General features: G+C 37.6%; 1 long non-coding RNA gene across 1 annotated transcript in view; it reads right to left on the minus strand.

Annotated features, from left to right (window-relative positions):
• Positions 1-14,319, minus strand: part of LOC121869978 — a 38,469-nt gene that overhangs the window by 11,963 nt on the left and 12,187 nt on the right. The window contains exon 2 of the long non-coding RNA XR_006089619.1: positions 3,914-4,046. This is a non-coding gene — a long non-coding RNA (uncharacterized LOC121869978). The remainder of the gene's footprint in view (positions 1-3,913; positions 4,047-14,319) is intronic.

A 14,319-nucleotide genomic window follows, 5' to 3' on the forward strand; every position in this document is an offset into this window, starting at 1 on the left:
TGTTAACTTAATAAACCGTTAATTATTATTATTATTTATTATTACACACACGGGAATTAAGACAACATGCATCCAGTGAGGGTTTTGTTGTGTGACTGTAAGGAGGCAAATCAATGTTGAGAAGCTTATTGCTTGGCAACACTGGTGCATGTTACCACTCCTTTCTACTCCATATATCTATTCACCCACACCTTTCTGCTTTCTCACTCTACAGTATATTTTAAAATGTTATGTAATGTAATGTTGAATGGATACAACCTTGCTCATTTATACTTTTACTTATAACAATCTCTTTAAAATATTTTAGGTTTCGTGTTTATTCAAGACATCTTCAGGTTATGAGACCCACTAATCCCCTACCCAAGAAAGGTGACCTCTTATTCCATCAGAAAGTCAGTAATATGAGACCACTAATCCCCTACCCTAACGCCACCTGACATTGAGTCAGGTCTGGTCCCTCCCCAAAAATCTTGAGCTTTTGTCTTTATTCAAGACATTTTCAGAAATGCTCTCTATTTTCGACCTCGGAAAATTTGTTCCTAAAGCCGGAATTTTTTTTTAATTCCGGCTTAGGGAATGCTTTTCCAAGCAAATTTCAATTCCGGCTGTCGGAGAGTTCCGGGTTTGAGGGATTCCGGCTAACGGAGATATTACTGTACCGTATATCTCGGCTTATAAGACGGAATTTGAACATTAAAAAAATCTGCCCAAAGTTAGAGGGTCGTCTTAAGCACCAAGTATAAAATTTTTACTTCTTAAATATTGCGTGTCAAGAGTGGTGATGGAAACATGGTAAACCACTCACAAAGTCCTACCAGGGAAAGTGACCTTGACTGTGATCGCCTGTGGCTATTTTTAGCCGTCCTTGTGTTCGGAGGTGGCCAGTAATGCATATCTGTATATTTACTGATCATAATACTTATCTCCTATAAATAATTATTTTAAAATTTATTTTTTTACAAAGAATATTCAGTAAATGACTGCGTTAATTCTTGAAACTACCGACAGTGATAAATTTAGGATATAAATGATGAACAGAAGTCATGTCATGGATTCAGAGTTTGGTCCTTAATGATCACCTACCAGTTATAATGGTCGCCTCCCACTTTTGCGAAACAAGTATATAAATTAAAGAAAATACTTGCAGTGTGTTTAATGTATTACAGTATATTATAAATAAATAAATAAACAAATAAATCGGCAAATCTATTTCAAGTAAATGGAAATATTTTACTCACACCAACATTAGTTCCAATTAAATAACTGCCGCTTAAGTGAGTCACTAGTGTACACCAGCCAGTAAAATTTGATGCCAATACTTGAAGTGAATTGGCATTATTTTAAATAACCAACCATAAATAAATGGAAAAAAGATCAAAGGTGAGAAACATTATATTGTATGTATGTTGTGTTGTCAAAGGAAGAGAAACAATTGAAACTCTGCAATTGTGTGTAAATGAGGCAAAAAGATAAATCAGCAACCTAAGACTTGGTCACAATTTTCGTGATGCCATTTGGCAGCAGGGTCTACCATTAGACAATACTGTACATTATGCTTCCAATATCTTCCCAGGCAGTAGAATCTCCCTGTTTGGTAGCTGCCTAAAACTTTAAGTCATATTACTTTGATACAACATGATAAATTAGACAAACAATGAAAATAAACAAACAAAAGTTATTTACCAAGACCTCTCTGAGAACAGAGGGATGGAGGGGGAAGGAAGGAGGTTGAGATAAGACGGCTATTTATAGCCTGTCTTTGTGTAGGAAGTCGACCACACTAGAAATAATTAATTTTATTATGGTAGTGTTGTGAGGATGTGTGAGTGGTGTGGGAGGTTGTGGTAGTGTTGTAAGGATGTGTAATTGGTGTGGGGAGTTGTGGTAGTGTTGTGAGGATGTGTAATTGGTGTGGGGAGTTGTGGTAGTGTTGTGAGGATGTGTAATTGGTGTGGGGGGTTGTGGTAGTGTTGTGAGGATGTGTAATTGGTGTGGGGGGTTGTGGTAGTGTTGTGAGGATGTGTAATTGGTGTGGGGGGTTGTGGTAGTGTTGTGAGGATGTGTAGTGTGGGGGCTTTGTGGTATTGTGAGGATGTGTGAGTGGTGTGGGGGGTTGTGGTAGTGTTGTGAGGATGTGTGAGTGGTGTGGGGGGGTTGTGGTAGTGTTGTGAGGATGCTGTATGAGTAGTGTGGGGGCTTTGTGGTACAGTTGTGAGGATGTGTGAGTGGTGTGGGGGGGTTGTGGTAGTGTTGTGAGGATGCTGTAAGAGTAGTGTGGGGGTTTTGTGGTACAGTTGTGAGGATGTGTGAGTGGTGTGGGGGGGTTGTGGGAGTGAGTCATAACCACACACCACCCTCAACACACTACCTCTTTCCTGCATCACCATCCAACACTACCAACGTGCAACACACCTGGTCACCTCTACATTATTAACACCTATACTGGAGTTGATTGGGATCAGGTGCTGTGTACATCGATGTATTTCTGCCCCTGACACTGAATAAGTCATCAACCTCTAGGGTCCAGGATAATATTAAGCCCTGGCACGGTGACTCCTCTCTCTTAAAGTGCATTAAGGTGATTGAATTTGGCGTCATCTAATCCCTAACTTCATAATGGAGTTGTCAAGGCTTCACTGTAATTACAATCTCCAGTTTTTTAGTTTCGTTTATTCAACTGGTATTATATCTACAAGAGTTATTTAACCAGACGTGGACATTTCTTTTTGTGAAGTCATATGTAGTATGAAATACAATATTTCAGTATATGAGTGTCATGTTGAGATGGGAGTGGTGACATTAGTGGGGCAGCTAAATGCAATTTTTCAAGAGAATCATGAAAATGGTGGTACAAGCACCAAATTTGGCATGGTAATTCTCTAATGGTTACTAGTCAAGTCTGCCTGATTGACCATTTAAAAATCCAAGATGGCGACCATTTTTCAAGATGACCGCCATATTGACCTTCAAAAGTTGATTTTTCTTATAGAAATTGATGTAGTTGGTCAATCTGGGTGATCTTGGTGTCGATATGTATGTTTTCAAGCATGCTCAGATGATTTTTTATAGTTTTAAGTCCATTGTAACATTTTTATCCACATAAAATAACACTTTTAGTAAAAAATATAACAAAAAAGAACTTACTAAAAAAAAAGTACGGTAAACAGTGGGAACACAGTCCCACCACCGAGACGAGGTAACACTCCCGCCACCGATCGTCTCGTGTGAAGCAAGCATATAAATTAAAGAAAATACTTGCAGTGTGTCTAATATGTTACAGTATATTATAAATAAATAAATAAACAAATAAATCGGTAAATCCATTTCAAGTAAATGGAAAAATTTTACTCGACACCGACATTAGTTCCAGTTACCAGTAAATAGCAGACGCTTCAGTGACGTCACTAGTGTTTACACTACACCAGTGGGTAACATTTGATGACATTACTTGAAGTGAATTGGCCTTATTTTAAAAAACCAAGGATGGTTGGTAGAGGACTACTGAGTCAGTGGGTAAGTGTCACATTTGGGGTACTGGTCTTATACAGCGAATAGAGCTCAAAAGCTACTTTTTAAATGGAAATTTGGGGGGGCCGTCTTATGCACCCCGACGCCTTATAGGCCGAGATATACGGTATATACTGTACATATTTTACTGTTACAGTACTTCTAAGTTTACAGTGTTTGTAAATCTCTCACCAAAAATTACACAATATCATTGTCCCTTTAATAAAAAAATGGCACTTTCTCAGTGTCGTAAAACTTTAATCAAAAACTGCATACGGTATTTGTGTCCCTCACATCCCTGCTGAGGCAGATTCCCCAGACACCCTTGCTTTCGTGTATGCCTTTGTAGTTTTTAAATTTAACACTGTTGACTCATAAAATACAAACAAACAAGATGTATTCTCACCTCTCTTCCAGGAATTGAGTGGTGTTGACAGCTCTACTCGCTTGGCAATATAATCAGCACCAGTGGTGTTCATCAGCCACAGCCTCACTGCTGCCCCCAATAAGTACATCAACCAGACTCCTCCAATCATTATCTGTAACATGATGCAATATGGAAGAATGATCCTGAAATCCTGTTTCATGCTGATTCGAGACTGACCACCTACATATACACTTGTCAGCAAATCTGTGTGTTGAAACCCAAAGCCACAGGGCCTTGACTAGTGTGGCTGGACTTTACAATTAAAATTTGAAAATCAGGTTATCCTTCAACTTCATCCAGGATAACCAGTTAGAAAGAAGGTTCAACATCCTAAAATGTAAGGAGGCTTGAAACTTTAGTTAGCTACCTAGCATAACACTGACTCTTTGAACAATTCACATGCTTGTTGACATCTGTAATACAATGCCAATATCAGGAACAACCCCCCAGATTCAGCTCCCCTCAACAACCAAGAGGGAGGGAGGCACGCAAGGTTGGCCGGTTTAAACTAATGGTTTAAAATAAACAAAAAAAACATAGATTTTTTTAATCTATGCCTTTTTTGTTGGTTTTCATAAGTTTTTTATTACTTACAGATGGCTTTAATGATTTCTAGTAGATTTGGAAAAGGAGTATGGTAGGTTGAACAGAAAAGCATTGTGGGCAGTATTGCATGTGTATCTAAAATGCCTGGGACCTTAAGGGTCTCGGATTTGTGATATTTTCTGATTTTGGAATACCTATATCCTGTATACTGAACCTGTTTACAGGGGGTCCCAGGGTTATGAATGGGTTCTGTGCCTGAGGACGTTCTTAAGTCAGATTTGTACACAAGCCAGAACACATGCTATGTGCATACAGTAAAGCCTCAAATAATGACGGTAATGTGTCCTCCAATATTGCAGTGTAAGGTGAATCGACGTATAATAAATCCTTAATTATCATTAAAAAAAAGCAATAATAAATAAATGAATTCCAAAGTCTGACCTTTTCATATATGTTGTGTGGTATTTTACCCTCTTTTCCCCCAAAAAAGAAAAATTAATGAAAAATTAAAACTATATACTGTGGGGTATGCTATAACGAATCTAATTGGTTCTAGAACCTTGTTCGTTATAGCATTCGTTCGTTATAAGAATAATCCGTTCCAGGCCCCCAAATACAACCACTTAACACTGAAAAATATAATAAAAAATTGTAAAAATTTTAAAAAAGAGCATAAATATGCATCTAAACCCCTGAAATAAAGAATTTCATTAATACTTGTAATAAAAAAACAATAAATTAGTAAAAAAAAAAAAAAAAAAATTTTTTAAATAATGTTCGTTGTAGGAGTTTCGTTCGTTATAGCATTCTCAATTTTATAGGTAAAACCGTTCGTTATAGGAAAATTCGTAGTAGGATCCATTCGTTATAGTATACCCCACTGTACTTTAAAACATGGTTATTAATGCACTTTATACAATATAAATGAATAATAATATGTAGTCACAGAAGAGGAGATGGGACGCCATTGTTGTCGTCAGTGTTTACACCAGGGACAATGGTTCTCCATCTGAAACGGAAGAAAATAATAAGATTTGTTGTAGCTGTAGTAAAAATAATGTAAAAAAAAAATTATTTTAACCCTTAGGCCCCAGGTGACATTCCAGAATGCCCGACTAGCGCGCCCCGGGTGACGTTTTAGAACGTCCACCTATTTTGCCGCCATTTTTTTTTTATTATTATTTTTGGAAAAGTTGATTTTTTTCTTAATTTAACCCTGCAGGGGAGGGTACTGCCAGCAGCACCCTAACCCGTGGCTTAAGGGTTAATTAATGTTATTGAACGAATGTACAGTAGAAGTAACCACTGATGGTAAAGAAAAAAGTGAGACAGCAAACGGCCAACGTTCATACGTGCACAATCGTGTAAACAGAGTCATTTCTCTTATGTACAAAAGATTCATTAGTGTTTATTACTGAATGTCTTTGTAATTGAATTAAATGTTTGTGTACAAAATGAACAATACAATTCATTAATAATACGGAGAATATTAAAATACACGGAGACGAGACGGCATTGTTTTCGTTAATGTTTACAAAACCAGTGACTGACTGGTTCTACATATAAAACTGAAGAAAATAAGACCCTGGTTGTAGCTGTAGTAAAATTAATGTAAAAAAAATAATATAGTTGTTTTAAGTAATGTTATTTAATGTTAATAAAAGGAACAATAGAAGTAGTTAACCATTAATGGTAAAGAAAAAAGTGAGACTGCGCAACGCCAACGTATAGTCATTACTCTACATAACAATATGAAAGCAACACTTAATACTGTTCATATATATTTTAATTAATGTTTCTGAATTTAAAACAAAAATGCTACTCACCAGGGGTGGACAAACTAAAATTAAAACGCTCTACCACCCCATTGACTTACCAATGAAACTCTTCAAGGAGTTCTCCTCGGAGCTTGCTAAACCCCTATGCTCCATCATCAATGCTTCTCTCAGTCAAGCCAGATGCTCAGTTGACTGGAAGACCTCTTATGTATCGCCAGTGCCCAAGTCAACCAGCCCACAATCCTTAAATCAGCTACGACCTATTGCAATCACCCCAATACCCAGCCTAATCTGTGAAAGTTTTGTGTTCAACTGGGCTTATGCTGATATTGCAGGAGTCGTAGACCCTCAGCAATTTGGGAATATGAAAACTTCCTCCACCACTCACTGTCTTGTCAGCTTTCTCGATTACATATACCGCCATCTCGAGAAACGAAAAACGTCTGTAGCTGTCGCCTTCATTGATTTCACTAAAGCATTCAACCTAGTCGACCACAATATAATCATGGCTTACAGACTTCCTCAGTGACCGACGTCAAGCTGTACGTTTCCGAGGGGCTGTCTCCACCTTTCAGTCACTCACCTGTGGCGTCCCCCAAGGCACCAAGATGGGACCACTCTGCTTCCTTATGCTCATCAATGATGCCCTAAGAGAAACCCCTGCTCGCTGGAAATATGTCGACGACTCCACCATTGGGATCAGCGTCAACAATTCTGCTCCCGATTATACCGCCCTTCAGGATTTATTGAACAGTCTCCAAAACTGGGCCACCAACAACCATGTCACCATCAACCATACCAAGAGCATGGTTATACACATCAACCTCTCCTCCGACATTGTCCCACCTCCTTCCATTACTTTAGGTCCGAACACACTCCAGGTTGTAGATTCCACGAAGCTCCTCGGTGTCACCATAGACAACAAACTAAATTGGAAACCACACGTCAGTGAAGTTGTCAAATCCTCCAGTTTCCGTCTCCACCTCCTCCGCCGACTCAAGTCCCTCAGAGTTCCTGCACCCGAGCTCCTCAGTGTTTACTCAACATTCATACTTCCCAAGCTCACCTATGCCTTCCCCACCTGGTCTTCCTCCCTAAATGCCACACAACGTAAGCACCTAGAAAAAGTGCAAAAGAGGGCATGCAAGATCATTCTCTCCCCTTCCTACTCCACATATCAAGAAGCGCTCAACACACTGAACCTTTCGACTCTCACTGACCATCACCACGACCTCATCTGCAAATTTGGTAAGAAGCTTCTACACCATCCTCGACACCGGCTCCTACTACCACCTGAGATCCCTAGCCCGAGAATTGCTGTTCGACACCACAACCGCATCCAGCCCATACGTGCACGAACTGATCGCTATAAGAACAGCCCAGTCCCAACCATTATAAAAATTATCAATAACTTGTAATAAACCAGCATATTCACTCCCAGTAAATACTACTTCTTGCACTGTCACTATGTTGAAATGCCCTGTAGTTTGAGCTTTTCCCCATCTAGTTATTGTATATACAGTATCTTATTTATATCACTTATGTTATTTGTATAATATTTGTAATTCGAAACCCATTCCCCAGATATGTAACTGTATATTTTCAGCCTTCTGGCTCCCAAGCTCTTTCAATAAACCGTTAATTATTATTATTATTATTATTATTATTATTATTATTATTATTATTATTATTATTATTATCATTATTATTATTATTATGTTGTTGTGTGAGTTTTTACTCAGAAGCCGAAGTTGCCAAGTCATCAGGTTCAACTCTAGCTGAAGCTGTAGCTTTCCATAATGTTGCCATAGCTGTTGCTGAAGCTGTTACTGAACCTGTAGTTGCTGAATTTGATGCTGTAGCTGATGCTGAAGCTGTAGCTAAAGTTGATGGTGTAGCTAAAGTTGATGGTGTAGCTAAAGTTGATGGTGTAGCTAAAGTTGATGGTGTAGCTAAAGTTGATGGTATAGCTAAAGTTGATGGTGTAGCTAAAGTTGACGGTGTAGCTAAAGTTGATGGTGTAGCTAAAGTTGACGGTGTAGCTAAAGTTGATGGTGTAGCTGAAGTTGATGGTGTAGCTAAAGTTGATGGTGTAGCTAAAGTTGATGGTGTAGCTAAAGTTGATGGTGTAGCTAAAGTTGATGGTAGCTAAAGGTGTAGCTAAAGTTGACGGTGTAGCTAAAGTTGATGGTGTAGCTAAAGTTGACGGTGTAGCTAAAGTTGATGGTGTAGCTAAAGTTGATGGTATAGCTATGGTATAGCTTGACGGTGTAGCTAAAGTTGACGGTGTAGCTAAAGTTGACGGTGTAGCTAAAGTTGACGTTGTAGCTAAAGTTGATGGTGTAGCTGAAGTTGATGATGTAGCTAAAGTTGATGGTGTAGCTAAAGTTGATGGTGTAGCTAAAGTTGATGGTGTAGCTAAAGTTGGTGTAGCTAAAGTTGACGGTGTAGCTAAAGTTGATGGTGTAGCTAAAGTTGATGGTGTAGCTAAAGTTGATGGTGTAGCTACAGTTGATGGTTTAGGCCTTCGAATAATAAAATTGTCTAAAGAACCTTGCACAGCTGCTTTCTTATTCTCATTATACATCTTCATGTAGAAGTCATATGCGTTTTTCACATCCCTGTTTATTTTAATACAGTGGTCCCTCGGTTAACGAACACAATTCGTTCCAGAAGGTCGTTCGTTAACCGAAAATTTCGTTAACTGAAACCATTGTTTCAATGGGATTTTGGGTAATTGGTTCCAGCTCACCGAAAATTACATACAAAGTAAAAATAAATGCAGTAAAGTACACTTACTTTGAGGTGTGCATGTAGAAGGCTCCTGGTTGATGATGACGGGGATTAGAAGTGGGGGTGGAGGAGAAGGTAGAAGAGAAGGAAGTGGGGGTGGAAGAGAAATCACCCCATGCTTCATGTCATCATTTCACCCATAAAATTTTAAGTTCACTTGGTGTAATTCAAGATTATTTTCTTTAAATCAACACTGCACTGCACTATATATTGTCAATATGTAAAATAAATTTCAGAATGACCAATAACTGTAAAACCGTAAAATTAGTTTATGTTCAAGAGAGTCTCAAGCAAGATGTTACCTCTACTGACCAGAGATACAAACTGACGCCTGTTTGGTGAGTTGAGTGGGTGTTTGGCGCACTAAAAACTAGTTTCCTGTACTTCAATTATGTTAAATAATTGTTAAAATGACTAAAAATTTTAATATAAAACTTGGAAAATTATTTAATAGTACAACCTTCTTGATATTTACTCAAATGGGAATGAATTTAAGCCCTAGAACCAATTACTGTATTGGCGGACTAATATTCCAGCTGGTGATCAAACGAAAACATGTTGAGAGGAATTCGTAAGGAATTCGTTAACCGAATTTTTTTCGTTAACCAAATTGAATATTCTTATGGAAGGTAATTCGTTAACCGAAATTTCGTTAACCGAGGCGTTCGTTAACCGAGGGACCACTGTACAGGTACGTACTTCATTCTGTTAATGGATCCACTTCAGAAAATATGTTCATCCCTTGCTCCATGTGAGCAATTGCTTCTGCCAAATGCTTAGTCATACATTTGTGAGATGAGGTAGGGGTATCTGTTGGTGTGTTTGTGGTCCGGTCGTGTTGTTCTTGTTCGAATTGTATAAGTTCTTCATTGGTTAGGTCCTCTCTGTGACTGTTTAACAGCTCCAGAACATTTTCTTCATCAACTTCTTCAAATCCTACAATGTGCTTGGCAAGCTCAACAATATTTCTTTGAATGTTTGGCATGGTTTCCTCAAAACCTTTAAAGGGACCGCCAAGCACCGACTAATGTTTACTGGTGATGCGCATTAACACTCATTAGCCAGGCAGCTTCTTTGTCCAAGGCACACTTCTTTTTTTTAAAGTAATTTTTTTTTTATAATACATATCAGGATTTAGTTATTATTTATATGAAAATTTTATTTTATTTTATTTTTATTATATTTTGGTCGTAAATACAAATGAAATAAGGACGTAAATTGAATTGGGTCCTAAATTAACTAGGGTTTTAAATATGAAAAGTTGTTAGTCGAACCGTTGTTATCAGAGGCTTTACTGTACTGTACTTACAGAACAATATTTAAAATCTGACTATATCATAGCCTAAGTCCTTATATACATCTAAAATCACTTAATTTAAGACAAAAGAAGAAATTGGATGACAAAATGAAGTAAGTAAAAAAAATAAGTCATCAGGTAAATAAAATACTGTACATTTCAAGCTTAACCTCTTTTGTATCGGCGGGCATTCGTAAGTCTGAACGTTAGTAAGTCAGGGAACCCCTGTAATGCAGTAGCTCACCCTGCAGGGAGGGGGCCTAAGTCTTTGAAGAAAATTCATTTATATTTCATTTACAGCAGGTAGTTTTATGAAATACAATTTAATCATTTGGGTATAAAATATATGATAAGACCCGGAAAGGTAAGCACTCACTACCGTCTGTTTGGCATCGCCATGACGCCTGACTCTGAGGAGCTAAGCAGCCTGTGTCTTACCTTTATTCATTACACATACTGTACATAGTTAACCTCGTAAAAATTATGATATACAGTAGTATGCCATATTCAGTGGATTATCTACCATAAATACAATGAAATAGATTTTCAGGTTTTCAAAGCATTTTGGACTTAGGAATTTCGGATAAGGGATACTAAACCTGTAAAAGCATTCTGAGAACAGCAGGGCAACAGTAAGTGTAAATGGAAAAGAAAGTGAAACGTTGAAATAAATGTGGGTGTTAGACAGGGATGCATTATGTCCCCATGGTTGTACAATATAGATCTGGATGTGAACTATTAAACACTGGTGAAAGTGGTGACAATACACTTCCTTACAAGGCTGCACACATCTCCAAACCTGATTATATAGGAGTCAAGTTGTCACTGTCAAATACAATGGGTAACTTAGGTTTTTCATATTTGCCCTTTTCACATTGATTTTTTTTTTTGATAGAAAAGAGTTTAAATGATTGCTAAATCATCCAGAATGTAATGTTTGTGATTAATAGCATATAAAAAGGTTATAAAAAGTGCTATAAATACTTAAAACTTATAAATATAAACATAACATTAAAAAAAATTGCATTTCTGTTAAACCAATGATTTTTGCCAACCCAGGAAGGATGCTCAGTTACTTGATTCCAACTTAATTATAAAATGGGATTTCAAGATTAATTAGCCATTTTTATCATTAGCTCTTAGATCAAACAACTCTGGATATTAAATCCAGTTAGAAAGGGAAGTTGAAGATATCAAAAGATTCCAAGTGCTATGTTCAGCTTGTACATATACCCACAAAAAGAGCATTGCTGCAGTCCAATACTTGTACAGTGGTCCCTTGGTTAACGAACACAATTCGTTCCAGAAGGTCGTTCGTTAACCGAAACTTTTGTTTCAATGGGATTTTGGGTAATTGGTTCCAGGTCACCAAAAATTACATACAAACTAAAAATAAATGCAGTAAAGTACATTTACTTTGAGGTGTGCATGTAGAAGGCTCCTGGTTGATGATGATGATGATGGGAATTAGAAGTGGGGGTGGAGGAGAAGGGAAAAGAGAAGGCAGTGGGGGTGGAAGAGAAGTCACCCCATGCTTCATGCCGCCATTTCACCCATAAAATTTTAAGTTCACTTGGTGTAATTCAAGATTATTTTCTTTAGATCAACACTACACTGCACTATATATTGTCAATATGTAAAATAAATTTCAGAATGACCAATAATTGTACTGTAAAAACGTAAAAATAGTTTATGTTCAAGAGATTCTCAAGCAAGATGCTACCTCCACTGAGCAGAGACACAAACTGACGACATTCTGGGTGAGTCAAGTGGCTGTTTGGCGCGCTAAAAACTAGTTCCCTGTGCTTCAATTATGTTAAATAATTGCTAAAAATGACTAAAAATTTTAATATAAGACTAGGAAAATTAATGAATACTGTAGTACAACCTTCTTGATATTTACTCAAATGGTAACGAATTTAAGCCATAAAACCGATTATTGTATTGGCAGACTAGTACTCCAGCTGGTGAGCAGGCGAAAACATGTTGACACGATTTCGTAAGGATTTCGTTAACCGAATTTTTGTTCGTTAATCGAGATGAAGATTCTAATGGAAGGCAATTCGTTAACCGAAATTTCGTTAACCGAGGGATCACTGTACAGTAAAGCCTCGGGTAACAACGATTCGTCCAACAACTTTTCATATTTGAAACTCTAGATAATTTAGGACTGAATTCAGTTTACATCCTTATTTCATTTGTATTTGAAACCCTAGATAATTTAGGACCCAATTCAGTTTACATCTTTATTTCATTCGTATTTACGACCAAAATATAATAAAAATAAAATAAAATTACATTTTCATATAAATAACTAAATCCCGATATGTATTATAAAAACAAAATTACTATAAAAAATGAAGAGCGTCTTACGCAAAGAAGCTGCCTTGCTAATGAGTGGTAAACAACACTCTGCAGTGCCAGATTTAGACCTGTGGAGGCCCATGGGCAGCCTCTTTGTGGAGGCCCCCCTCATTATAACTACCCAAGAGGGTGGGGTGGCGAGTGAAGCGAGCCTAAACATCTGGGAGTTCCGGGGGGTGCTGTAAGCCCCCCGGGAAAATTTTGAAATTTGAACACTTCTTTGGAGAATTTTGAAGCCATATGCAGTTACAGTGGTCCCTCGGTTAACGAGCGCCTCGGTTAACGATTTACCTTCCATAAGATTCTTAACTTCGGTTAACGAGCAATCCCTCGATTAACAAGTTTTTTACGAGCCGACTTCAACATGTTTTCGCTTGCATTTGGCGGTCCACCAGCTGTAGTATTAGTCCGCCAATACAGTAATCGGTTTTAGGGCTTAAATTCCTTACTATTTTAGTAAATATCAAGAAGTTTATACTATTCAATAATTTTAAAAGTTTAATATTAACTTTTTTAGTAATTTTAACAATTATTGAACATAATTGAAGGTAAAGCAACTAGTTTCTGGCGTGCCATCCAGCCTGTTAAAACACCAGACAGGCGTTAGTCTCTCTCTGTTTTCAGTGGAGGTAACATCTTGCTTGAGACTCTCTTCAACTAAATGCTTTTTTTCTGTGTTTCCAAGCAAATTATTGGTCATTTTGAAATATATTTTACATACTGACAATATATAATGCAGTGCAGTGTTGATTTAAAGAAAATAATCTTGAAATACACCAAGAGAACTAAAATTTTATGGGTGAAATGGTGCCATGGGGTGACTTCTCTTCCACCCCAATGCCTTCTCTTCTTCCTTCTCCTCCACCCCCATTCTAATTCCCATCGTCATCATCATCATCCAGGAGCCTTCTACATGCACACCTCAAAGTAAGTGTACTTTTCTCCCTTTTTTGTTGAATTTAGGCAATTTTCGGTGAGCTGGAACCAATTACCCAAAAACCCATTGAAACAATGGTTTCGGTTAACGAGTTTTTCGGTTAACGAGCAACCTGCTGGAACGAATTGTGCTCGTTAACCGAGGGACCACTGTTTATTAAAAATATTAAAAATATACAGTTCATAGGAAAACCAGGTATTCATGAATTTCAAGGAGTAGCTAGCCTAAATTCTATCACGCTTCTTGCTGAACATAGTTTTACGTGATGGAATAGATAAACATGAATTTTAAAGAATGAAAATAAAAATAATCCAAATGAATAAACAAATAAATAAAATATTGTAATACGTGGAGGCCCCCAGATTGTGGAGGCCCCTGGGCAGCTGCCCACTTTGCCCACTCTTGAATCCGGCCCTGACACTCTGAGCTTAGCAGGCCTTTTGTTTTCACGCATCTCGAACAGGAACTGGAGAAAAACTTTCTCAGGTTTCTTACATCATTTTTGCATCCCTATTCAACATGAGCAAGAGAACAAGTGATGGGTAGTGTTGCTTCAAAAGCTAATAGAAAGTGTCTAAGCTTAGCCGAGAAACTACAGTAGATGTGTTAAAACGATATGAAAAAGGTGAGAGGTCTGTGGATATTATATGGAGCAAGCAATGAACATATT

The sequence above is a fragment of the Homarus americanus genome, unplaced genomic scaffold, assembly GCF_018991925.1.
Source record: "Homarus americanus isolate GMGI-L3 unplaced genomic scaffold, GMGI_Hamer_2.0 scaffold32583, whole genome shotgun sequence".
NCBI lineage: Eukaryota > Metazoa > Arthropoda > Malacostraca > Decapoda > Nephropidae > Homarus > Homarus americanus.